The 25571-nt window shown below is 45.3% G+C and overlaps 1 long non-coding RNA gene across 2 annotated transcripts in view; it reads right to left on the reverse strand.

The window, feature by feature from the left end:
* LOC120958680 (uncharacterized) overlaps window positions 1–25212 on the reverse strand; it is a 36116-nt gene extending 10904 nt beyond the window's left edge. For both annotated transcript variants that reach the window (XR_007452585.1, XR_005752066.2), the window contains exon 1: window positions 24685–25212. This is a non-coding gene — a long non-coding RNA (uncharacterized LOC120958680). The remainder of the gene's footprint in view (window positions 1–24684) is intronic.
* Window positions 25213–25571: the final 359 nt, after the last annotated feature.

A 25571-nucleotide genomic window follows, 5' to 3' on the forward strand; every position in this document is an offset into this window, starting at 1 on the left:
CAAAGGTAAAATGCATTATTTATCGAACCAAATCGAACTTACCGAATGGTTGGATTGGTTTGGATTGGTTTTGGAGGGTTAGGTAAAAACGGGGTTTCCATAAAGTGTTTCAATCATTCATCGAGGTGCTGTTATTTTTCGTTGCTTAGTTGTTGCTTCGTTTCACAATATTGTGTACAGTCGGTGTGTGTGTGTGTATCTCTCTGTTGGCCACTGGCAGGTATTACAATGTTTCGTTACTCTCTTGCCATTGGCGGGCAAACTAATTGATTATCACGCGCGCGCGGGTGGGCAAAAACCGAGGGAAACTATAAACCCGCTGATGCTTAAACAACCTAATGACAGCATCGCAGTAGCCGTGCAGATTCATCCCACCCTTTCTGTCTGTCTGTCTGTCTCGTGTTAACTCCCTCTCGCTCTTTCGAACTCTTTTATATATCTCTTGCGCGATTTATTATTACCACTGTGCGCGTCTTTAATACCATAAACATATTATTGAAAAGTGGCTCTTAATTAAAAAGAAATCGCTGCGGCTCTGAATGATGAAAATGAATTTAAATCGAACTACGATCGTTGAAACTAAAGAAGAAGTAGAGTAAAAACGAAACGAATCGAAATGAAAACAATACAATTCCAACCAACCAACGGTACCGAGAAGAAGTAAGTAAGAAGTAAGAAAAAGAAAAAAGAGACAAACCATCTTCAAAGCGCACAAAACAAAGCGCAGTACAAATAGCAAAAAACAAAAACAAAAAAAAACATTCGCATAACTTCCAACGAGGAAAATGATAAAATGAAATGAGTAATAATGAAATCGGATCCGTAAGGATAGTTTTTTTTCTGCGTCCTCCTTCCCCTGGTGGATAAAATTATGTGTACCTCTGTGTGTTTGTGTGCGCTTCTTTATAGTTCAATGGCTGAGACAGACCTTACCGCGGTATCATATAAACGTTTGCGGTCAAATGATTTCCTCCCCTCCCGGCGTCAAACACGTGGGCACGTCGCGGACGGGGCAGGAGGATACAAAATTGTCCCCGCGGGCCTGGCCGGTGGCGATGGTGATCTGGTTTTCCTCATGTACAAAATGTATTCCGGCTGCTGCTTCGTGCTTCGTGCTTCTTTGTTACTAATTCGATACGGTACGATCTCAATATCTTCTTCCCGTCGCAGCCCCAACAGTCGGCCACAATTTTTTGAACAAATCGAATGTTTTGTGTCATTAATATTTTAATTGTAATCGGCTGCACCACCACACGATATGGTATGCTGTCCGTCAAAAGAAGGGGTACAGCAGCAGCAGGAGGAGGAAGCAACAACAACAAAAAAACAAACGCTGGAAAAGCGCGGTTACGATCTTCGTGGGTGGCTGATTGATCGTAATTATTTGTGGCTCAATTTTTGATTAAAGCAATTTGTTCGATTTCTCTCAAACGACGATTGTGTGGGACCGACGATGGCGATTATTGGTGGGGTTATGAAAACTGAAACGAGCTCTATGACGCAATCGGCAGCGGCCGCTGGGTCGTGACAAACTGGTCTGGTCTAATGCATCGGAGCGAGTCTGGGCATTCGAGTCGAGTGTAATGTTTGTAGTATTTGTACCTTATTTTTAGCTTATTTTAGGGTTATTTAAGAGAGTACATGAAACTCTGGGACACTCGCCAATAAAACTACAAAAAGTAATGCATAAAATGGTCCTGATTTTCCTCCCGTTTTCCTGCACATCTGTAGCGAGGAACATTTCAATTTCAAACTCAATTACAATGCTGCTACTGTAAACATTTACGTTTGCCGTTCCGTTTTTCACCCCAATTTCAAAATCCCGATTGCGCTCTAAATAAAGCCCGACAACAATGTCGCAAAGTCAGCAAGTCCCGGGGACCATTTGAGGGGTCAATTATGCTGTACTCCCTCGCTCACCCGGAAGCAAATTGTCGTCCCGAGGCCTCCGACGAACGACCAACCGTGTTCCCTTCAATGTCCCTCCGATGTATTGCGGTGGTAATCAAACTACAATCATTTATCAAAAATTTTCTACACCCTGTGTCTGCCTGTCTTCCTTTAAACTACCTCCACCACCAATCCGCAATCTGTCCTTCCTTGCGGGCATCACACCGAGACTCGGGCTTATCACCTCACCGCACAGACGCACTTGTGGGTTCGACATTGTCAACAATTTTGCGCCGCTCGGTGTACGACCGGGAGACGACGTTGGTTCGGGATTTTCACGTCACAAAAGGGACATCCCATTTTCCCATTACATTGTACTCCTCCCACTCCCACCCTCTCCGTCATACTTGAAAAGGGAATGTAAAAATTCGAGATTTTCAACTCCTGAAATACAACAATGAGAGAGAGATAGAAAAACACATTCTACAACAACATTGTCCTGCGATTCCCAATTCTCTTCCTTCGGGGCGACATTTGTAGGATGTAATATTTTTTTAAGCGGCCCTAGGAAATGTGGAATCAAAAACTAGACGGGGGAGAGTTTTATGTAAACTTTTCTCCCCCAAAAATCACTCTTTGGGAAGAACTTTTTGCTCCATCAGGGATGGGGTGCGAAAGGAAGTCTTTACGGAAGGTCGAGATAAATAATTCAACAAAATGAAGTCTCTTTTCAAGTCTGGCACGGCCTCTCGCATACACAGCACAGAGCAAAAATGAAGCCATAAATAAGTTATCAGCAGCAGCAAAAAAGCGCCCCGCGCGTTTCGAGCAGGAAGTTGTCTCACTTTAAAGGAAAACGCATCTTGGCCACTTTCCTGTTCTAATCCTACCACAAGTAAAATGGCTTCCCGGTAGAACCTGGGTGGAGAAGGAGAAGGATGAACACAAAATTGCTCACAAGTAAAAGTAAAATCGTGCTCTAAAGCGATAACACTTAAAATTTATTTCCTCCTTTGCTTTCACTTGCTCTCTTCCTCGTCGTGTCATAATTTCCATTTCGCCTTAGTCACTAGCAAATGTGCAAAAAAAAATGGCGCTCAAATAACTTCCTAACTTTCAGAATCTCCATCCATGCTGAAGAATAACAATTTCGCCAAAGTGGATCGTCGGCGATTTTCCACTTTCCAGCACTCCTCCATCTCCCTCCCCATACTGGGGCGTGTAAACAACGCAGCAGGCCGAGTTTACGCCAATTCCCAAAATATAAATATAATATATCTCCCGTGCACGCATTACCCAATGCGCAAAGCGGCGGCCGTCTTGCGTCCCGAAACGGTCGGAGGATCTTAGGAAAATTATAACTTGCTTGCTTGCTTCGTACCTCGGTACATGCTCCACAAGCAAAACAAAAAACATTGAGGAAAGCAGGGCAAAATGGGCATGGTAAGCAGTTTACTGAATATTTTTCAGGCTGTAGTTGGCAGCCAGCATCCTTGCGCGCAACTCAGCTTCCATGCTATTATCGTTGCTGACCTTTGACCCAAGATAGGTGAATTGTGGGACGACTTCAAAAGTGCGTTCACCTATCTGTACATCACGCCTACGTAGATTCTGATTATTTATTGGTGGGCCCGCTGATGTTGCCACCATCAGTTTGGTCTTTGCCTGGTTTATCTGCAATCCGAGGTTCTCTGCCGCCTGCTCGATCCCTTGGTGTGCTTCTGCTACATAGGAGAGTCGCAGAGCAATGATGTCTATATCATCAGCGTATGCCTGGATCTGGGTTGATTTATAGAAGATGGTTCTCGTAGTCTCTACCCTCGAGTCGCGGATGGCCCTCTCTAGCGCCAAGTTGAATAGGAGACAGGCAAGCCCGTCCCCCTGGCGCAGACCCTTGGTGGTAGCAAGAGGTCCTGAGAGTTTTCCATCCACCCTCACCTGGCATGTGACGTTGGTCATAGTCATTCTAACTAGCCTTATCAGTTTGGGCGGGATTCCATAAGAGCTCATGGCGTCATACAGTTTTACCCTGGCTATGCTAGCATATGCGGCTTTGAAATCAATTAAGAGATGATATGTGTCGTGTCTGTATTCAGCCATCTTCTCCAAGATCTGCCACATGGTGAAGATCTTATTTAGCATTTTTCTTGGTTTTTTGTTATATAATGGTTATGAAACTTACATGGTGTTCATTGAACACTCTAATGAATACATACAGCATTGGAAAGTATATTTGTAGTGAAAAAATGCTTAAATAGAAGGTGCCCATTTTGCCCCACTTTCCCTTACACACAGAGAGGGCAACCAAACCATTCCGCTCAGGATGCTTCCCAATTCCTAGAACGGCCCAGGATTGATTGCCCGCTTCTGCAGAATTTTCTATTCTGCCCCCCACCCGAACAATTCGCTTACCGGATTTCTTGTGTGTGTGTGTGTGTTTGTGTGTGTTTTTTTTTACTTTTGCAGCTTCCTCAGCTTGCCGATTTGTTTCCAGTTTTCCTATGACCTCCACACCCTCCCCCATTCCCCCAAAAAAAAGTGCGCACAACAGGGCACTTCTAAAGTAAACACAAAATTGCTTCTCCACAATGTAGCGAGAAAAAGGAAACATAAATAATAAATACAAGTCCCACCAGGCGCGCGTGTGTGTGTGTAGCGAGGAATGTTAAAAGCGTGGAGGAGCGTGTATAGTGTGTTTCTTCGGGTGGACATCAGCTCGAGTAGTTCGCTCTTGTCCCGAGATGTCCTTGGGCCTATGGAGAAGGCATCCTGCCGGGAGGGGGGGGGGGGAGAGATCTCTTGAGATTTTTTAAAAAAGAAGCAAACATTCAATCCAAAAACTCCCTTTTCCCGGTAGTGGTGGTTAGGCCGCGCGTGTTGGACATGGTTTTATCAACCGGACACGGGCCCGACCAAATCGACCTAACCAAACAAGGGGGAAGAGTACGGAAGAAATCTTTTGAGCAAATAACAGGCTCAAAACCGATTGGAAAACCCGCTGGTACCGGTGGATTGGGGCATTGGATGGGAAAGGTGTAGCGAAATGGTAGAAGAATAAAACGGAAGCAAAATTATGACAATGTCCACACATACACACACGTGAAGAAATTGGGGGTCGGGATAGAGAGCTCCCCTCCGCTCCACTGCAGCTAGTTCTGTCCAAGCGAAGGCTTTTTTCCTCTTTATCCCATACACACGCGCGCGCGGCAAGGAAGATTTTCCCGAACGATGGAGCTGAAGCTGGCACTGGCGGCACTGGGAAGGGGGAAGAAAAATTCAGCTCCTGTGCAGACCCAGCGGCCAGTGGTTGTTTTTTGGGGAAGGGATTTTGACAAGAACAACTTGAAGGCTTTTTTCTCTTCTTTCGCTCCATACGATTGTTTGTGTCGTGTGTCAGAGAAAGGAGAGAAGACAACATGGTCATCGGAGGTGAAGCTAGCCTCAAAAAAAAAAAACAAAAAAGGCTCATGCCACACACTCAACCAACACGGGCAGCATCCTTGACGCAACCGGGAGGATAATGCTTTCAATCTTATTTTATTCTTCACTCTCTCTATCTCTCTATGCTTAAAAAATATCCTATTTCTCGTGAACGAACCGTGTGCACGGACGAGGGAATGTGACCTCAAACACACACACGCTTAGAGGGGGGGGGGGGATGAGTGAAAGGAAAAATAGAGGAGCAGAGGAAAAAAACCGGGAAAAGATTTTCCATCCTCTCAAAAGTGATCTGACAACCCGACAAAAAAAGGAACTTGCCGGGGGAACGGGTCGAGAGACGACGACGAGGGAAGTGTGATGAAAATATATTCATCCCTTGAGATGGTGTTAAAAAGAAGAGAAAAGCCATGCTCGGGGAAAAGGCACTCATCCCTCATTCCCCTTGGAAGGTGTTTTTCCTCCGAGATAACAGCGCAAAGGGAGAAAGTGCAAAGGGGAGAAAGTGCAGAGGGAGAAATGAACAAAAAAAATGTTCAGCCATTTTTATTCCATTTGAATAAATAGACACTTCTACGGAGCGGTTGGTTCGGGGTGTTGTTGGGCCACATTGCTCCCTCTGTCTACACCTTACACCATCCTCCTCCTCCTCCTTGGTGCGTTGACGTGCGTGCCAGTGCGATGCTTTTCGCACTGTGCGGAATGAATAATGCCAACCGTATGGCTTTGTGCACGCTTTTTTATCCCTTTTCTGTAGAACCTTTCCTGCAAGCAAAGGGGGGTTGGGTTTTAGTAGGCGGTGTATAAGAAAAAGGGTCCACACACACTCGGCACAAATTGGATGAAGGATGCTTTTGTTGGCCGCCGCTGCCACGGACAAGAGAAATGTTTTTAGAGATTATTGGATTAGAAAGGATGTACCCCGCCGGTCTCGCCGTAGAGAGGAGGGCAGGTGAGTGGCCTATGCCGTGTGTGTGTGTAGATAGGTAGATGGGTGGGTGGGCTTTTGGGCCTGCATATCGTTCCAGGCGCTCACGCATATTTAACGCAATGTGTCCTTTTTCTCAAACACGAATTGGAGGACCTACCAGAAAGAAAAATCGATCTACTATTACACAGCGGGTGGGCCCCACTACACAAAACGAAACACACGCAATCGCTCTGTGGAATGTGACTGTGTGTGTGTGTGTGTTGTAAGTGTTGTTTTTGTTGTTTAAATCCTCCTTTCCTATAAGCTGTTACTTATCGAGAGGGATATTCCAATTGGAAACACACAAAAGCTTACTAAAAGATTATGTTGCGTTCTTAAAGCGATAAAAAACCCCTCCCCAATCCCCATCACGTTGCCGGCTCCCCTTTCCAAAGCCGCTTAACCCACTGTACCACCGGCATGCTATGTTTTTTTTTGTGTCCCGGTGGAAAAGAAGCGAACGAAAAGCCGCCATAGCAATCGCATGGCAAACCACGATGGGAAAAAAGGAAAATAAATCACCCCCTGCACAGACACGGACAGAGCGCTCGCTTTTTTTTTTTCAATTTCATTCGTTCGAGCTCGAGATGCCACGCCCCATTCAAATTTTAAAATCCACCCGCGGGAAGGGTGGAACGGAAAACCCGGGCGAAACTGAGGCCGCCGGCACGGACAACATAATTTATGCCGGCTTCATTTGCAAAAGGCTCTGTGGTTTGTTGCTTCGCTAGAGAACGCTGGTGGTGTGGGTTGTGTTGTTTTGTCTCGTGCTGTCGTCGTCGTCGCCGTCGCTTTCATCATCCAATCCACCATCTCACAGCGGCGCAACAGACACAGCGCAGCATTTATTTTAAAAAAAATAAAGAAATGAGCCACCATTTAAAAAAATCAAACAGGATTCGTCGCGCCATGAAACCAAAGGATGGAAAGGACGACCAACTGGAAGCAGTCGGAATTTAAATTCCCCTGTGCTGAGAGTGGAAAATGAATGCCATTTCAATCGCGAAATAAACGCGAATAAATAACGCTCGATTGATGACGCGAAAGAAGTACAAACCAAGAAAAAATCCACCCGATCTCTCAGGAGCACACACTCCTGTGTCTTGGGTTTTGCGAGGAGATCATCGTCGCTTGCGCACAACTTGTGCGCTTTTGCGGGGAGCTAGTGCGCAGTAGACGGTAAAGCAGCGCTTATGTTTATGTTCACAATTTATAATATTAAAAACGATAAGTAGAGGAGTGTTTAAAAAAAAAAGAGTTTTCAACATTCCTTCTGCCCTTTGAGCCTTGATGGGGGGGGAGAAAAAAACTGCAAGTATCGCAACAGAAAAAAACACCAATAAAATAACGACAAAACCTTGGGCCGATAAGGTCTACACACTTATTAGAATTCAGTTTTTTTGTTTCTCCCTCCGCGTTTTTGCCCTCGTCCAACGCGTTCCAGAATAAAACGCCCGCGTTTTTGTACCGCATCTCAGATTAATTCTTGAGCTGTCCGTGACGGACCATGTGTGTGTGTGTGTGCATTGCAATCAATGATGCATGCGAATCGGTTCTCGGTCTGTGATTGTGTGCATTTGTCATCACAATCAGGTGTATCGCGTATGTATGGTGCTTCATGCGCGATGGATAATCAAGCGTTGAGAGGTTCGTTGCGTTGGCACCGTGCTGTGTGACAACCGTCCGGTGTGCCGCCGGGTCCGGTTGATCTTGCCCGACACTGGCTCCCCCCTCACCCGATAAACGCACCAAGAGATACAGCACAACAAAAAAAACAACAGCAAAAGTAAAGTAAAATACATAAATCCAACTCCGGGGTTGTGTGTCTGTGTGCATGCATGTTTGGCTTTGCAAGGGGGCATAAAAAAGAAACATGCCGCAACATGCCGAAAGGCAGAAACGGGAATCGGGAGGAAAAATTGCGCGAACAAAAAGTGCTACAATCCAGGAGTCAAATTAGCATTTTTCCTTTGATCCTGTGCCGCCCGGGCGGGATTGGATTGAATATGTGTGTGTGTGTGTGTGTGTGTGCGTGTTCGCGTCAGGACAGAAGGCGACGTGGTTTTTGTGTGATTACGCTGCAGTCACAGAGCTGCAACATACTCTGCAAGGGCGCTCTGCGAATCAAAGCAAGCGGAGCAGCAGCAGGAACAGCACCAAGCGACGAACGTCGCGATAAAACTACAAAAACGTCTGCTATGACGTATTCAAGGGTTCAAGGATTTGCTTCGTTCAAATCGACATGATGACAAAACGGGAAAATGTCACCCCGGACGACGACGACGGCTTAGAAGAGCGGCCAAGCATTTGCGTCTGCACCCCCCCAAAAACGAGCACACACTAGAAGGGGGACACACAGTTTGTCCCCGTCAATCTCGGGCACCCTCGCACGTTCATGCCGGGCAGTTCATCAGCGGCGTGGCAAGTTTGTTTAATTGGAAACAGAACTCAGGGTGGGATTGGCGCAGGCTGGGTATCGACCGTAATCCTGTCCACACGTTCGTGCATTCTGCCCACCCCCTTTGTAGCGGCGACCCCAGGAGAAAAACAAAAACAAGGAAAAACCCCTCTCCCAGCGGGTGGGATGGGTGTGCGAGGTTAGTCATTAGCACCGGGTCTCCCATGGCAACGGCAAAAGGCGACCTAAATCATTTATTCAAATATATCGACCACCCAACACGGATGCTGTAATGTAGTGTGTGTGTGTGTGTGTGTGTGTGTGTGTGTGTGTGTGTGTGTGTGTGAAGGAGAGGCCGATAGAAAAATAAGAGGGAATTATTCACATTGTCCTTTGTGTGGGTGTATGTGTGTGTGTGTGTGGGCATTGGGAAGGGAAAGAACAGGAAACGAACGAGTTTTATTATTCTATGCGTGGTATAACGTCTCCACCACACGTTCCGCATACTCGTCCCGTAGCAACATAATGAGACTGTGCCGTCCTTCCTCCCAGTGGAAAAGTCCTGTTTCGCTCAAAAGGGTACGTCTACACCCACCGTGTTCCGAGGTTCGTGCCGCTGATGCGTCAGCTTCTCGGTTTTATTTATGTCCATTTCCATATATACATTTTTATTTCATTTCCTTGCAAATTTCCTCCCCCCCCCTCCCTTCCCTCCCTTCTGCCCTCCATTCTTCCGAAAAGGTGGGAAAGGGGGGAGGGGTGGAATGGTATGGGACCATGGGGTAAGAAAACGGCAGCCCGTTAAGTAGCTGAAGATATTAATGATTTGTTGGCGTTCAAGCGCAACAAAGAAAGATATAAAGCAAGCACAGGGGAAGCGCGTCTTAGCGTCTTGCTAGAGGGAAATAAACCAAAGAATGTGTGCATACGTGTGTGTGTGTGTGTTCAATGGGGGGAGATGAAGGAAGCTACATTCAAATCGCAACATCCTTTTTTTCTGTTGCTGGGGAGACTACTGGACCGCGTATCTCGTGCCAGAGCTAAGAATCCATGGCCAAATTTATGATGCCGGAAAAATTCGGAATTTCAGTAATTAATGTGGTATGTATAGGTGATGGTAGCACCTTTCGGGTAAAGGTCAACGGCATCTTGAGGAAAAGGAGATTTGCCACTAAAACGCCCGGTGTGCCATGGTGAGTGTGTGAGCGTGTGTGTGTACATAAATGAAGGGACGCCGCCGTTGGCTAAGAAAATAATGAGCACGAAGTGAAGGAAAAACGTACACGCACACACACACGCGCGTGCTGCATTCGCTGCTTAGCGCCAGGACGAGCGCACGTGGCAGCTGTGTGTGGGGCGCTGCTTTGCGCACGACGGCTGATGTTGTGACGGGGTCGTCAGTAGCAGCCAGCAGCAGCAGCAGCAGCAGCAGGTTGCTAGGGAGATTTGCTGGCTGCAACCATAGAGGTGCAGTGATGACAATCCAGTTACAGCTCAAGACAGCAGCAGGGCTTGTGGAAGGAGATGAAAAGCGTGTACAAAAGGAGAGGATTGCAAAGGAGATGGAAAACCTTTTTGCTGTTTTTGGTCACGGCGTAACGCAAACGACGCAAAATAGTGGATTTGTGCATCATTATAATTGTGGGACGTTTGTAACAAGCGTCTTAGATAATATATTTTCAATATTTTTACATATAGCAATGTAGAAACTATGTATGTAAACGTAAGGAAATATTTTCATTATTCTTTACAGTTTTTACCTAACTTTTTCTTCTTCTACCTCTTACAATAGAACCGATTTTACTGCAAAGTTCAGTTATAGATGATATGTAAACATGTATGTTCATCAGTAATGAATAGAATATTACAGTAGGTGACCGCTAACTGAGAGGTTAAATTTGTGAGAAAAATGCACATTTCCTATGAATTTCTCTTCGTAAGATTGCGGATGTTTCATGTTTTGACAATTATGTGTTTTTCAACTGAAAATCACTCCAACTAGTAAACTTCCAGTTAAAAAAAACTGCAGTATTACATATCATCCACAGTTAGCGGTGTACCTGCTTACTCTGAAAATTTAAGATTATTATTTTACACTTCTTCTTCTTTTTGGCACAACAACCGCTGGCGGTCAAAGGCCTGCCTGTACCAGGCGGTCAAAGGCCTGCCTGTACCAACTAGTGAAGTGAGCTTGGCTTTCAGTGACTTATTGTTACCGTAGCAGGATAGTCAATCCTACGTATGGGGGCACGGTCTATTCGGGGCTTGAACCCATGACGGGCATGTTTGTTACGTCGTTCGAGTTGACGACTGTACCCACCAGACCACCGGGCCCAATTATTTTACACATTGACCCCTTTTTGCTGCGAATTTAACATCGTTGTGCATACAAGAGCACCGTCTAGATTCGAACTGATGATGCGCCATTGTACAGTACACAATTGATGCTCCCCCTTAACACCTTCGGCTATCTAGTCTAGCTATCCCTAACGTGTCAGTTGGCCAATATAACTGATAAGGCTTAGATGAACCGAGCTCACACTCTATACAATTCTGCAACGTTTACACCCATTTCAACCGCTTTCCTGACATCGTCATATCCTTAGCCAACAATAGTGAAAACACAGGTATTATACGAACGGTTGCAATTTTCCTTTTTATGCCTCCCCCCATACACGTCCCATCACCGTCCGTATCCATTGCTTTCTCAATATTTTTATATTACGGCACATTATTTTGACTCCTAGGCGCGTCTGTGTTTTTGTGTACCTCTTCACTGTTGCCCCCCTCAAACCTGGCCCCATCGTTAAAGGGACATTTTTATTTCCCTAGCTCACTCCCTCCCCCCACCCCCCGGGTCCTCTGGTAGTCACAAGTCAAACGAGCGTTCATTTTCCTTACGGTCTATCGAATTTTCGGTTCCGCACGTCGAATGCGCAACCAATCCAGACGCACAAGGACGTCTTTGCGCCGTCGAACTGGTCGGGAGTCGCCATTACGAGCCGAAACGTGAACAGCTTCCCCACAGCATGGCAGCTCGTCTCGTCCTCTCAAATTGGCTCAAAACGACAGCACACTAACAACTATCATCGTTGTGCTCTCTTCATTTTGTTCCGCTCCTATATGTTTGTGTTTGTGGTGGTTTGTCCGTCTGGGTGGATGTGATTTTTTGGATCCTTCCCCTGGTTGATCCGATCTGTATTGTTTTTGCTTATTGCCACCACCACCCCCGTCCTGTGTGCATGCATTTTCATTTCCCGCACTTTCAGCAAAATTTTGCTCATGGCCAATGTTTTTCACTTCTGATTTGATTGGCTTTGTTATTTTTTCCATTTATGGTAATTGGATCCGGTTTTATCTGTGCTTGTTGTTTCTATTTTTTCCTCCCCTGCGTGTGTGTACTATGTGGGTGGATGTCCCATCGCCCCCCCCCCCCCACTGCCAGTGCCGCTTTTCCCTCCCCAAAACGTCCGTTTGGGGAACGTCGTTTACTGTTTATCGATAGGCATCGTGGCTCCAATGCGATCGTTGGAGCCATTGTCATTGTAGTGGAGGAACGCGTTGTTTTCTTTGGCTTTTTGGCGTCCTCAAATAAACAAATTCCACCAAACAGGGACAGGGTGTTGTAGAGCCTGTAAGCCTGTTCAGTTAAACATTGAACACATGATTCACAATGTCCTAGCCGGCATCACCCGACTCCAAAACTAATCTTTAAGGTTCAATATCAAACAGTTTTCTTCAAAAAAAAACAAAACCCCCTCCGTATTCCAATTCCGATAACCATCTCGCACCAAATTGCAGCACTTGAATTATCCCACTTGGCCGCCGGTCCCAATCATGTGAAGTCAGTGCGAATGTTCTGTCCCATTATTGCCTAGATTAGTGTGATCTCGTGCAGTCGCCATCACTGGCACCATCATCGGTCCCTCCCCATCTGGGAGAGAGAGATAAATTGCGTTCGATATAAAAAAAAAAACAAACCCAACCAAATGGTTCCTGGCGCACCACCTTGCACTACCGGCCACTAAAAGCATTTCCCTACCATTCGTTTAAGCGGAGGACCTCCTGTGTCGTCCCACACACACACACAAAATCATGCAAAATAAACACATCGGCTCGGATGGCTGGTTCTGCACTGCGGGGACACACCCGCACCCGCACCATCCCCTGCTGGGTGGCATAAAGAAGTGGAAGAAGAAAAAAACGGCCCCCTTCCCTTGCACCCAAACGGCACAAACATGCAAACCGTACGGTAAAGACACGAGTCGATGGAACCGAATTCTTTCCCCTATTGAGAGACAAAAAAAAGGAAAACCCTCCGTTTTTCTTCCATTTTTCCACATTTTTTTTTGCTCGCTGTGTTGTGCCAAGGCAAAAGCAAACACGTTTTTTATCTTTTCAATTCAATTTGGCTAAAACGTGTGCGGTAGCGGCGGCCGCGTGTGTGTGTGTGTGACCATTAACATTATTTCAGGCCCCGATATCCGATAGCTTCCGCAGCGGCCATTACGGCATGGGGCGCGCTGGGTTTTGGTGCCGGTCAATTGCGAAAAATTGTGCGCAGATAACGAGGGTGTACGGAAAATGGTCTGTGCGTGTGTGCCGTGCATGGGAAATCGTAAAAGATGAATATAAAAACAATAATAATATTTGATATTAAAATAAAAAACCACGACCACGACGATCAGGGGCTCGATTGAGGCGCAGCGATGGCGACAGGGTGTGTGTTAGGCGATAGTGTTTTATTTTTCCCTGTCCAAAGTCCTATCCACCAACCCACTGGGCCCACTGGGCCGCAGGAAGGGAATGAATAATATTGCCATAACCCGGGCCTTTGGAGCGAGATTATTGCGGTTGCTGGTTCGCATGTTTTACGATTACGATTATAATCATCACCAGCCGTGGTGCGAATGCACGGCCAGCAGCATCCCAATTTCCATTTGTCCCCCTCTCAATAGGCACCCCCTCCCTCATAGACAAGGTTTTCTTTTTGTTCTGTTTTGCGGTCGGTTTAGTCGTGTCGTGGCTATTTTGGGTGTTTTTGGATTGCTTTCGCATCCGCCAGCATTGCGTGTAAATGATAGTTTTTTAGACCCTTTTTCCGCTTCCGTAAGATGGAGTTTGGTTCCCAATTTAACAGCCTTGGAATTGGGGAACGAACGGGAACCTGAATCTGCACCACTCTTCCACACCCAAACTCAAGGTTTTTGTTTTAATAATGACACCACGACACACACACGCACATTAGCGATAATTGGATGGGCCGCGACCGATGGTGACCGATTCCGCACACCCACCGCACAAAACCTCGTTACGATGATGGTTTCTGTCCCAAAAAGGCCCAAATAGTCCCACCCAAAATAGGCGCCAAAACTGTCAGCAAAGGTAAAACTGCTGAAATGCAATATGTTTTGGTGTTTTTTTGCGCTAGTTTGCACAACGCACTATATATATACTTTTTAATGCGATCGAAGTGAGACGGGTGTAGCGAAGGTTTAGCGGAAAACCATCCACCCCCAGAAGATGCCGATTCAGCTCGATTCCCCCCGCCGACTCCGGGATTAGCGTGGACGGCAGGACGCACGCTTTTGATGGACTTTTGCGGGGTTTTGCGCTACCAGCGGCGTATGGGATGCGGAGCCACAAAATAGGCGACGACCAATAGGACAAGCAGTACCATACCATACCCCGATACCAACTCCAACCTAGGGGGAGGAAGACCGGGTGGTGACACGGAGCGCTGTGTGTGCGCGAGGGTGCGTCAGTCAACAGTTAAATTCATTTTATCGACCATCGGTTTGATTGACATTTCACATATTCGCTGTCGGTTTTGGGCCGTTGATTTCGATTTCATTTTCTTAGCATTCGAGCGCAAGGTGGAGGTTGGTAAAGGGGATGAAGGAGGTTCCATCCTCGTTTGTTCGGTTGGTTGTTGGAGTTTACTTTTTTTTGCCAATCAGTTTTTGGGCAGCAACGAACAACGAAACTCGGACTCTTTATCGGACCAAAACCACCAACGTACGCATGATTGCAATAGCTGGGTGTATTTTTCGTTTCTTGTTCTTTCTTTTCTATTTTTATGTTTTGTTACATGATGAAGGAGAAGCGCATTGTGGAATGTTGAGAAGAAAAAAAAAACTCCCCTCATCGACCTCTTTGCTGATTTTTCATCCACATCCAGCGTTTTGCCCACTGGCGCAAAGTAAACTGGGAGTTGAATTGATAAAGTTTTTAGCTTTACCATCCCCTCCCCCTTCGACCCAGACAGGTTGACCATTCTCTCCCTCACAGCACACAACAGAGACGCAATTTGTTAACCTGTTTGCAACACAAAAGCAGGAAAAGCCAGGGAACCGTATTTCTTATTAGAAAATGCCAACACGTGGTATAGCAATAATGGGGTTTGTGTTACCTTTACAATAGAAAGAATTATTTTCTTATTTTTTTTAATTCTAAGTAGAAAAATAATTTATAGATTTGGGACATTTGAAACCATTCATTCAAATATATTGTTATAATACTGTACAAAAAAAACTCATATTTATTGAAATAGCGCCACCCAAAAAGCGTTCTTGCAGCTCAACGTCAAAATGTCAACCCTTACGGAGCGCTGCCCTTTGCTGCCGTAGCCAAGCAACCCTTCTTATTTCCAACTAGACTAGCACGGCACACACACACACCAGCTATCCATCGTCCAGAATACTCCCCCTCCCCCTGACAATAAGATGATGCAACAATGTCACTCCGTCTGTCTATCAAAGCAACCATGTCTCCCATCCCGTGCCTCTCCATTCTCTGTTTCTGTGTGTGTGTGTGTTCGGGGGTGGTGCTCGGGGTGAACCAAACAAAAACTGTCAAATCAGTAAAATCACCCACCACCCACCACATCACACCAGCAGGAAGGGGGTGAGGTTGAATTTTCCTGCGAATCAAAACGGAGCGACTATGTATGAGACGAATCCCCCCCTGTCCTCGTCAGGTTCGGTTTGTACATATTACCGCGCGACAACCCCTTTCAGAGGAGACGAACAAACAAGTGAACGAGCGAAAAGAAAAAAAACCTGACACTCGGAATTTCCATCCCTTTTACTACACACAGGCACCAAAACCTCCCCCCGTGCCGTACCCCCTCTCTATACCGGTGAAAAACATCCTTTCGCTGCTTCCAGCTCGCTCCTCCAGCGGGTGGAAAAACCTGCACACCAGCACACCAGCATTTCCACCTGTGTTGGCGCGCATGCGTCAGTTCAAATTTAATGTATGAAATAAAATATAATGTATGGAAAATATATGCGCCTGAATATATAATGTTGCACAGCGGCATTCGCTTCGTTCGCCGTCGGGCTGGTCGGGCTGTCCGGAAGCGAAAACCCGCCCGGAGTGCGTTGGTGCAAGCGTGATGGCCTCTCTCTTTCCTCTCGTTCGTACGCCGTGCGGGAGAAGAGCAAGAGTGCACAAAACCAGTGAGCGAGAGAGAGAGCGCGCGCAGAGTGGTGAATTTGCTGAAACGTGAAGCGGAAAAAAGGATCATAAAATAAATTGCACAGAGCGGAAGAAGGTCCTGGCGGGCTTCCTCACATCCTCTGCACGCGTCGCGACCCTTTTACGTGTGTGTTGTTAGTGTATGTGTGTGTGTTTGTATGAATACGGGATCAACCGCACGACGGCACGACGGGAGAAGCTGCAAGGGATGCTGCAAGGCAGGCCGTGAATTTCAGAATACATTTTCCAAAACCCCCGTTTCTGTTCGGGCGAAAGCGGGTTGCTACGGGCACGGGTTGCAACGGGTGAACAGACAGAAGTAGAAGAAGAGGTGGAGGAAAATACGCACGTAGAGCTAGGCGAATACAAAAACCCCCTTCACTAGGATTCGTTTCTGCGTGTTTTTTTGTTTGTCCTCCACGATCCTTTCTATTATTCCTTGCTTCGTTTTTTTTTCGTCCTTCGGCGGTGCAAATGTGAATGCGTTTTTCCTCTCTGTTTTGCGGGACCAAATGCCAGCCACATGCCAGCAGCGCGTCACACACGCAGTACCAAACCCAAACAAAGCGCACCGTATTCGAATGAGGTGCAAACGAGCGGTCGTGGTCGAGCAAAAAAAAAGGGATGTAAACGGATGCAATCTGTGGCTCGTGCGCGCATCCCTTTTCTGTTTTGCTGTTGTTGTTGTGCGCTCGATGCAATGTATATAAGCTAAACAGAGCCGTGAAAAGAGGGTTAAAACGCATGGAGAAGGGGGTAGATAGCAAACACAAGGGGCAAGGGGTACCCACCGGTGACAGACGCTGAACGTTCCAAACGACAGATGCATGGTTAGTCATATGATGATGAGATAATGAGACGGAGATGCCGCGATCCTTTCGACGCACCGCTGCCACACGCTTCTCTCTATCTATCTATCTCTCTCTCTCTCTCTCTCACTTCATTGTGTTTGTGCTTGTGTGTTCGACAGTGTGTAATACTAAGGTAAAGGGGATAAATGGAGTTCGTATTCTTCCTTTAACGACGCAACTTCCAGAAAGGAAATGTTTTGTTAATCAAATGGCTGGGGAAGCTTGAAGTCTACGCCATAGCAATCACCACACCAACCCTTTTTTCCCCTTTTCAGGCTTTTGATTTGTTGCTCCGATCGTGCCAGGATAAAAAGGGAAGGATTACGCAAACGCACCATTTGAATATAAGCAAATGATGTGATTTTTTATTGCTGGAAATCGCAGAAGGGTGCACTTTAAAATGGCTTTTTAACTTTAAAAAGGGATATGATTGGTTGACGATTCTTCGTCGGGATGATGTGATGTATATAGAATGCAAATTTAAAATGGAGAATTTTAGTTGAAGAAGCAGTAGAGATAAAGCAGTAGATATGATTTGAAGTTTGGAAGACAAAGCATTTTGTTTTTATATTTAAATAGAATGGTGAGCTACCAAGTAATCAATTCCAGAAATCCGCTTCACGCGTGTAAATAGTATTTTAATACATAAGCTGGTAAGTAAGTTTGGATTTAAGCTAATTAAGCTTTAATATGAGCCAATAGAATACAGTCATTATCTGATATACGCTATCGTACAGGACCGAGCACAATAGCGTATCTCGAGTTTTCGCGTATAGCAGATTCCTATATAAAAATAGTTTACACTACTGGTTCGAGTGTTGAAAAATATCGCCACAGAGTTTTACTTTAAAGTTTTTTGTTGTACAACAAGTATCTTTTGCACAAATTTAATGCAAAATGCATCAAGAATATTAAGGAAATTCAAAAAGAGCATACAATATTTCACAAACCCTAAAATATTTGCAAAAAAAACACATGGAGCTGTCAAATTTAGAGGAATCGCGTACTGCGAATTCGCGTATATCGAGTATTGCGTACTGCGGATTATTGCTGTACTTCAGAAATAGGACTTAAATTATTGGCTTATAACAGGATATTCAAGTCACTGGCTTAGACCGGCCTAGATCGACTACAGTTGTTGGACAACATAGAAGAATAATATATCCAGTCCTAGGGAGAATCCAAAAGATGCAACTCTTACAACTCTCTGTTTGCTAGTAACATGAACCCGAGTAAAAGGAGCGTCTTCAAGGATTTTGAATCTTTAAAATACTTTTTGATATTTATAACAATATAACGTATTACAACCTTTAACTACTTCTTTGCGATTCAACCAACTCAAACTTTGCAGTTATTGTTCCTTAAGAAGTCATATTCGACTGGTGCCTCACTTGTGTAGGCTTCACTCTCTAAGAATCGGTCGGCTGATGCCACACCGAATGATGTCTCACTCTTTGAGATAATTCGTCCTGAATCAGTGTGAATAATATTCCCAAAAGAGTAAGTATGAAAAAGGTAGAAAATAAACAGCAGAAAGGTTCGAAAAAACTCTTTGTACTGAATTCAAGACATGCACATTCACTTGCAGGATTGAAGTGAGTCACTTATTCTAACTCAATGCGCCCATCTCTATAATAAGATACTACAGCAACAAGGCACAAGGCAATCATTTCTACCATTTCTTTGTATTGACAATTTTATTTTTTAGAGCAAACCCATTTTCTTAACATATTTCCCAGTGGAATTACCAACCAACAACAAAAAAAAAACATTAATAATAGTAGGAAAATTCTGTTCCACCCTCAGCTTACGGAAATTTTGATACATTGCCATTCCGTCATGGTTGATCGATTTATGTTACACAGACCAAAAAAATAAAACAAACAAACTCACAGCATATCCCTTCTTCGCAGTTCCGGGCAGTGAAAAAAAAACATAAACATAAAAAATGCGCTTCCTCCAGCTCCTTTTACTCCAACATCTTCGGTAAAGCCCTCCTGCAGCCGGTATTGATTTGTTGCAAAGCCCTTCCCTTTTCCCTTTACGCCTGTTAGTAGTGGTGGGCCCCAAGAACAAAAACCACTAGACACACAAATCTCTTCGACGGTGGAGAGCACGAGGGGGAAAACGGCAATTCCCCCACAACTATCCCCCGAGGACCCCCCCCGAGAGGCGTTACAACCTCAAAGGCGAAGAAATGCTTCGGTTGTTGGCTAGTAAATCCTGCATCGATGCAAACAAGTCCACCGGTCGAGCGTACGGGAGGAACGTTGGAACTGCCCGAAAGACCCCACAGAGTAGGAAGGAAAATGTGGCCAAAAAAACCCAAAGTGTGTCTAACCAAAGGGAAAGCTGTGGAATGGAAAAGAAGGATAGTACACCTCATCCCGAGATGCGAGCCGAAATGTCTGTATGCGCCTCCGGAAAAAGGGCTCATAAAATATATATTTATGGTCAGTCAGTCTGCCTCCCGTTTTTGGAGAGGAAAAACGGTGCAGGAAGACGTCCCATGTGGCACTGGCACTGGCACAAACACACAGTAGGGTTTTGTACTTTCCATACTAATCGGATGCAAAGCCTCCTGGCCAGGCGTGCCTTTCCACCAAAAAAAAAAAGTTCCCTACAACCACAAACTGTGCCCTGAACACACACACACAAGTTCTTCTCTGGTCTCTGTCCCTTTCCGTACCACAAATCTCGGCCCTTACCCGTGGGCCCAGTGTGATGCTCTCATTCGTCTATATTTCACAACTTAATGTGACATTTCGATTATTCTATGGGATTTAATGTGTTTTATGGCTCTTCCCTGGACCCGGACAGGTTGGCACGGACAGGCGAGAAAGTACAATTGTGCCGGTTTTGTTTGGCAAACAAGTGGGCAAAAATCCTTGTCTCTCTCTTTTTTTGTTTTTTTGGCCCAATGTTTTGGGTAAAGAAGTGCCATTGGTAGCAATGATTATTGCCTAGTGTCGAAATATGAGTGGTCCGATAGTGCACACTGAACGTTACACCTTCAGTGAAAGTGAATGTCGGTGCCAAACCTTTCAAGCAAAGGGACATTGAAATGGTCCACGTCTCACGACATGCGAACCTCAAGAGGCTTTTAAGTGTAAGTGAGAGGATGAGGGGACTCAGATCAACAACAACAACAACAACAAAAAACCTCCCCAGTCGTGATCTAATTTAAGAGTAAATTCAAATAAATTACCACGAAAAAGCTTACGCGAGCCCGAAATCCTTACGCGCCACCACCACCACCAGTGCTCTGCAAATAAATCAAATCCTTTTTTGACTCGTTTGCTCGCGCTGATCCTCTAACGGAGATTTATGGTGACTGGGTTCGCCCGTAAGTACGCCTCCTTCCTTTCCGCGCACTGACCAACCCATCCCACCCATTCCTACGTGTGGGCTTGTGGGCTTGTGTATCAGCACACACGCTGTTGAATGCTGATAATGCTCGAAATCCCATCCCCGGGTGAAGGAGGCTGCTCCATGATTCCACCAATCGAGATTTCTATGTCCAAGTGTGTGTGTGTGTGTTTCTTCATCTCAAAGGACAAAAGAATATTTCCTCACACACCTCGCAACCTCCCTTTTCAAGAAGGTGGAGTGGTGGCGATATGTCCACTCGAACGCGCACTCCCTCTTTTGTGAAAACCCGTGTGTTTCCCACACGGGAGCACTCAAACGAAATTGGCTTGCCTGCTTACTTGCTGCGTGTGTGTGCCAACCGTCCACACAGCCCGGGTATGGTGTATGATGGATTATTCATCCTTTAACATAATTTTGCACTAAATATAAACTCCCACTCCATCCGCTATTAGCCATTAAAAACGGAAAGGATTCGTTGCGCATCACCGCTCCACCGGAGTTGGTGCTGAGACGGCAGCTTTGGCTTGAAAATTATGATTAATAATCAGCAAATATCGGGTAACCGGATCCTTTTTCTGCATGCATTTGTGTGATCGATTCATAGCGTACTCCCTTTACATTTAGCAGGGAGTTCCCGTTACCCTTTTGATTTCATCCCCAAAAAGAAGCACCATTGGCGAGAGATTGCGTGAAACCGGTCATTTGTTCTGGGATGTGCTGCTGATGCTGCTGCTGCTGCTGGGATGTAAGCACAATCAATCATTACTTGGCAGAGTCATCGTGAAAGGGGTATGTAAATACGTTACATGGAGTTTACACCCTTTCAAGGGAGAGGCCAGTGGATCAAGCGGTGGATCAATAAATCGATTGAGATGATGAACACACATTTGTTAGGTTTGTTCCTTGTACAATGAGTCAACCTTCTGGCAGACGTTATACAGGACTATTTGGCTATACAAAATGTAGTGTTTAGTTCGTTGATACTAATTGTTTAAAAGCCTGATTAAAATGTCTTTGTTTTACAATGTGACAATAAAGTTGTTGTGAAAAAGTTACTCCTATAAATACACCCGCGACTACAGAGCGTCACACTATAAACCGACGAGTTGAGAGTAGGTTTGATCGCACAACCTACCGTACCGCAGTGCCGATACACTTACTTACTGCTCTATATGGTCCTGTCACCATAGTAGGCGTAAAATGCCATACTGTTTTAGACAGCTACAGTACTGCCTGCCTGTACGTCGTCACAAGCTGTACCTAAAAACGCTCTCTACATTATTTAGCTACGTAAAAGTGTGAACGCCAATATACATAATGATTATCTTATCTCACTGCATTACATCTACTTGCTGTCGTTGTTGATTCACATTGTGAATCTTTGTCCAGCAAAGTAAAGGTTGGACTTTGCAAGGGCACACCACTATCCGGTGTCCGTTTTAATCAGAATGCTAATAACCCCCACAAGACCGTTTTTTTTTGTTGAGTCTTTCTCGGTAAGATTTTACTCCCGCTTCTGAAGAGAACAGGACACCCGACGACCCGGTCCAATCCAATTTACATAGTAATGAGTGTGTGTCCTCATTACCCAACGCACACGTTCGCCTCATTTCAATAATGGACGTCACCTCATCGGCTCACCCGGACGAATGCCGAATAATGGAGGGCTCCATTATCACCCATGTCCGTCATGCTCATTACCAGCACACACAGGAGCACACACACAGAGCGGTGGCCCATTTTTCTACCGTCAAATCTACTCCGAATCACGTCCATGTCGAATCGAAAGGACGGCTTTGAATTTAAATCCTACCCCCGGCATTTCCTGCTTGCTTGCAAATCCCATTCCCTCCGTTTCGTGGCAACACACACACGCTGCAAGGAGCTCCGGAGGCTTCACAGCAACCAAGGGGAAGAATAAACGCCGACGATACATGCACATAATTTGAAGGACATGTTTTACTAATGCTTGAAAAAATAAATACATTTGTGATAAGTTTCCATCACCAAACCGGGGGCCGGCCGTATCCCGCAGGGGTTGGCTCGAGTTCACTCCGGTTGAAATAGAAAAATAACACTACGCGAACACGGTCGCGCTACATTTGACATAAATTCGATTTTCGATCCTTTAAAAAATGCATGTTTTTCTTGTTGCTATCGGCGGTGCGGAAGAGAGCTTCTGCTTCGCTCTTTACACCGTAGTAACTCCGGGTGCTGTTTTTATTGTTATTATTATTATTACGAGGACTGCTTGAAAATTTAGTCGTGTGTCATAAATATGGAAACAGGGAAATGGCGCAGCGACATCACATTCTCTTGCCATTCAAAGGAAAAAAATAAAGGGGAAGAGGCAATGAAAATTCTTTCCCCTTGGTGGGAAGCGAGATGGAAATTCAAAGAGGAGGAGACAGATTTTCGAATTTTTCAAGGAACCGGTTTCGTAAGGAAAATTCGTCCACCAAAAGCCGTAGGGGACGATTAAGCCGTAGAGGACGATCGACTTTGCGGTTGACCCCATGGCGGTTTATGATAATAAATCCTGTTGTTATTCCCCGCTCTCTGCACCTTTCGGCATCCAGTACAGCTGAAATAATGTTTGGTCCAATCAGGGAGAGGGTGGTTCCTTTTTTTTGTTGTCCGCGTTTTTTTTGTTCGGTACAATTTTGGTTTGTTTAATTTGCACACAGTTATTGTACTGTACCAATTGGGTTGGAAAATTGTGGTGAAAAATTAGATTTCGTACGCTCCGGATAAGGATGGGATCCTTTCGGTAATGAAGCTTCAGAAATTGTGCGTTAAAAATGCGTTGAAAAAGAAAAAGAACAACCCTCTTGGGGGTTCAATCTCAAATTTAGCATCATTTTCATCGGTGCTTCACACAGCAGCAGCAGCAGCAGCAAGAAAACTCGCAATAAATCAACCAGAACGAAGGTGGTTGATCCTCTCTGGTCTCGTACGAGTGTCCACTGCACAACAAATCAGCGCCAAATTAATCCAACCCAAATCACTTTTTCATTAACGATGAATTGGGGGAGCGAGGACCCACGCACCGTAACTTCATTCCGATGGCCACTTACGGGCAATGCCACTGCGACACTGATGAAAATTCCGGCTTTTTTGCTCTTTTTTTGTGAGTCGTTGGGCGGGCAAGAAGGTTGGGAATTTTCATTTCACCAATCAGTAGCCTCCAGTGTTCAAATTGTGTATTCCCCCAATACCCGGGACCTTATCAATCGAATGTCGTCGTCCGTTCTTTCCAACTCGAATGTCCAATTTCAAATTCAACTATTAACAGGTATTCGAACAGGACCTGACCTCCCGTCCACCTCACTTTCCGCTTCACGGTGTTTTTCCTACTGGACACAGGGCCCTTGACACAAGTGATTTTTCCTATTTCGACTTTTCCCTCAAACTCCCACACTGGGTACGAAGAAAAGTCCTGGAAAAAACTCCAACCAGCAGCAGCAGCAGCAGCAGCAAATAAGGAGCATCACGGGATAATGTGTAGCTAAATAAATTTAACTAACATGGATTTTGCTTTCACATTTTCTTTCTTATTAGAAATTCCATTTCAAGCGAACGTGCACACACACACACAGAGATCCTTCACTTCACATTCCCATTCCCTTTATCCCCCGAGGGCGTCTCCATTTCCTGTCGAAGAGTGTCTTTTGCTTTACTTTCTAGCTGTTCGCCAAACCGAATGAACGTGTTTCGCCCAGTCCTTGGCGCACGTATTGAGATTTCCACCGAAAATCATCCTACAGGGGACACGACCATTTTCCATCTACCCAATTACGGGGCTACGGCGCTCTTCAAAGCGGTCGTTTCGGGTTTGATTTTTTTCTTTCTTTTCTTTAGTTACCTTTTTGTTTTACAGTTGTGTACCACCAATTGTAGACGGATCACGTGTTGGTGCGGAGCAGCGGCATCATTTGCTACACGCCGATCACATTTCTAATTTCCTAATTACGGGGAAAACTCCTTAACCTCTATTGTGCGCCATGTACCATGTATCGTGGGTAGAGGGGGGTTTTTTGAGGGGGCAACAGAAAATACATTTCAAGCTTGTTAAAAACATGCCTGACATGCTGCTGTTCCCCCCCGAGGGAGGGTCAAACTCCGCCTTCCCCCTGTTTTGCCCCTAACAACGCTTCAAGTGGCACTAGAGAGAGATACGATGATACGGCCATACCTTCATCAATGCCGAAATTCACCTATCGAGATGTTCGGGCAGAGATGAAAAAGCCTGCTCCCCCTCCCCGAAATACCGTTCGTCTTACCGTTTTCTTATCTCGAGTGGATGAGTCCTTTTTTTTTGCTGTTGTTTTGCTGCGCCTTGATTTTTGTGAAATTTAATTTCAATTTCACGGCGCCCTTCTTTACGGTTGACGGCAGGAGAGCCTTTTGAATGATCAAAGCCGTAATTAAATTCCGTTCAAATGAACTGTTTTTTACGTGTCTTTGAATTAAATATCCTTGTGTTAGGTGCACTTTGTAAAGTTTTTTTTTTTTTTTTGTTGCTGTCTGTATAGCTCTTCTCCTACCTACACGAGGTTTAAAACCAAAATGACGTTCAGCGGTATACCGTGCACCATTTTGCTGGCAACTGTTTTGCATACCATCGCTTTAAACATGCGCATTCGTGTCGAGTTTGAAATGTTCAAAACGTTCAAAGCAATTCTTACCAAACACACACACACACACACACACACACACAAAACAACGACGATGATGTCAACGTCACGTCACACAGATATCCAATCACTTCTTCGTTTCGCACGAGACTAAATCACTCGTACGGCCGACAGAACGGCCTAACCCCTTCATTCTCGAATTGTGTTAAAAAACTGTTACCCCTTTTTCTTGCACCCAGCAAAAAAAACAGAAAATACATGCTTCCCTCCCAGCACCCCAACAACGATAACGGTAGTGTCCTGCGAGACACAATGATGGCTTATGTACACTTTAACGCAACAAAACGAAAAAAAAATAACCCTAAAAAACCTCCGCAAAAACCCCTTTAGAAAGGATTGGAAAGTTTTAGCATACAGCATACAGGCACCCTTTCGCACACAACGCGTACACCCCTGCACGAGAGGAAAGCATCGGCCCTGGGCGGTGATAAAAAAGGGACACCGGATATAGTTCCACTACGTTATCCATCGCA

The sequence above is a fragment of the Anopheles coluzzii genome, chromosome 3 (assembly GCF_943734685.1).
Source record: "Anopheles coluzzii chromosome 3, AcolN3, whole genome shotgun sequence".
Classification (NCBI taxonomy): Eukaryota; Metazoa; Arthropoda; class Insecta; order Diptera; family Culicidae; genus Anopheles; species Anopheles coluzzii.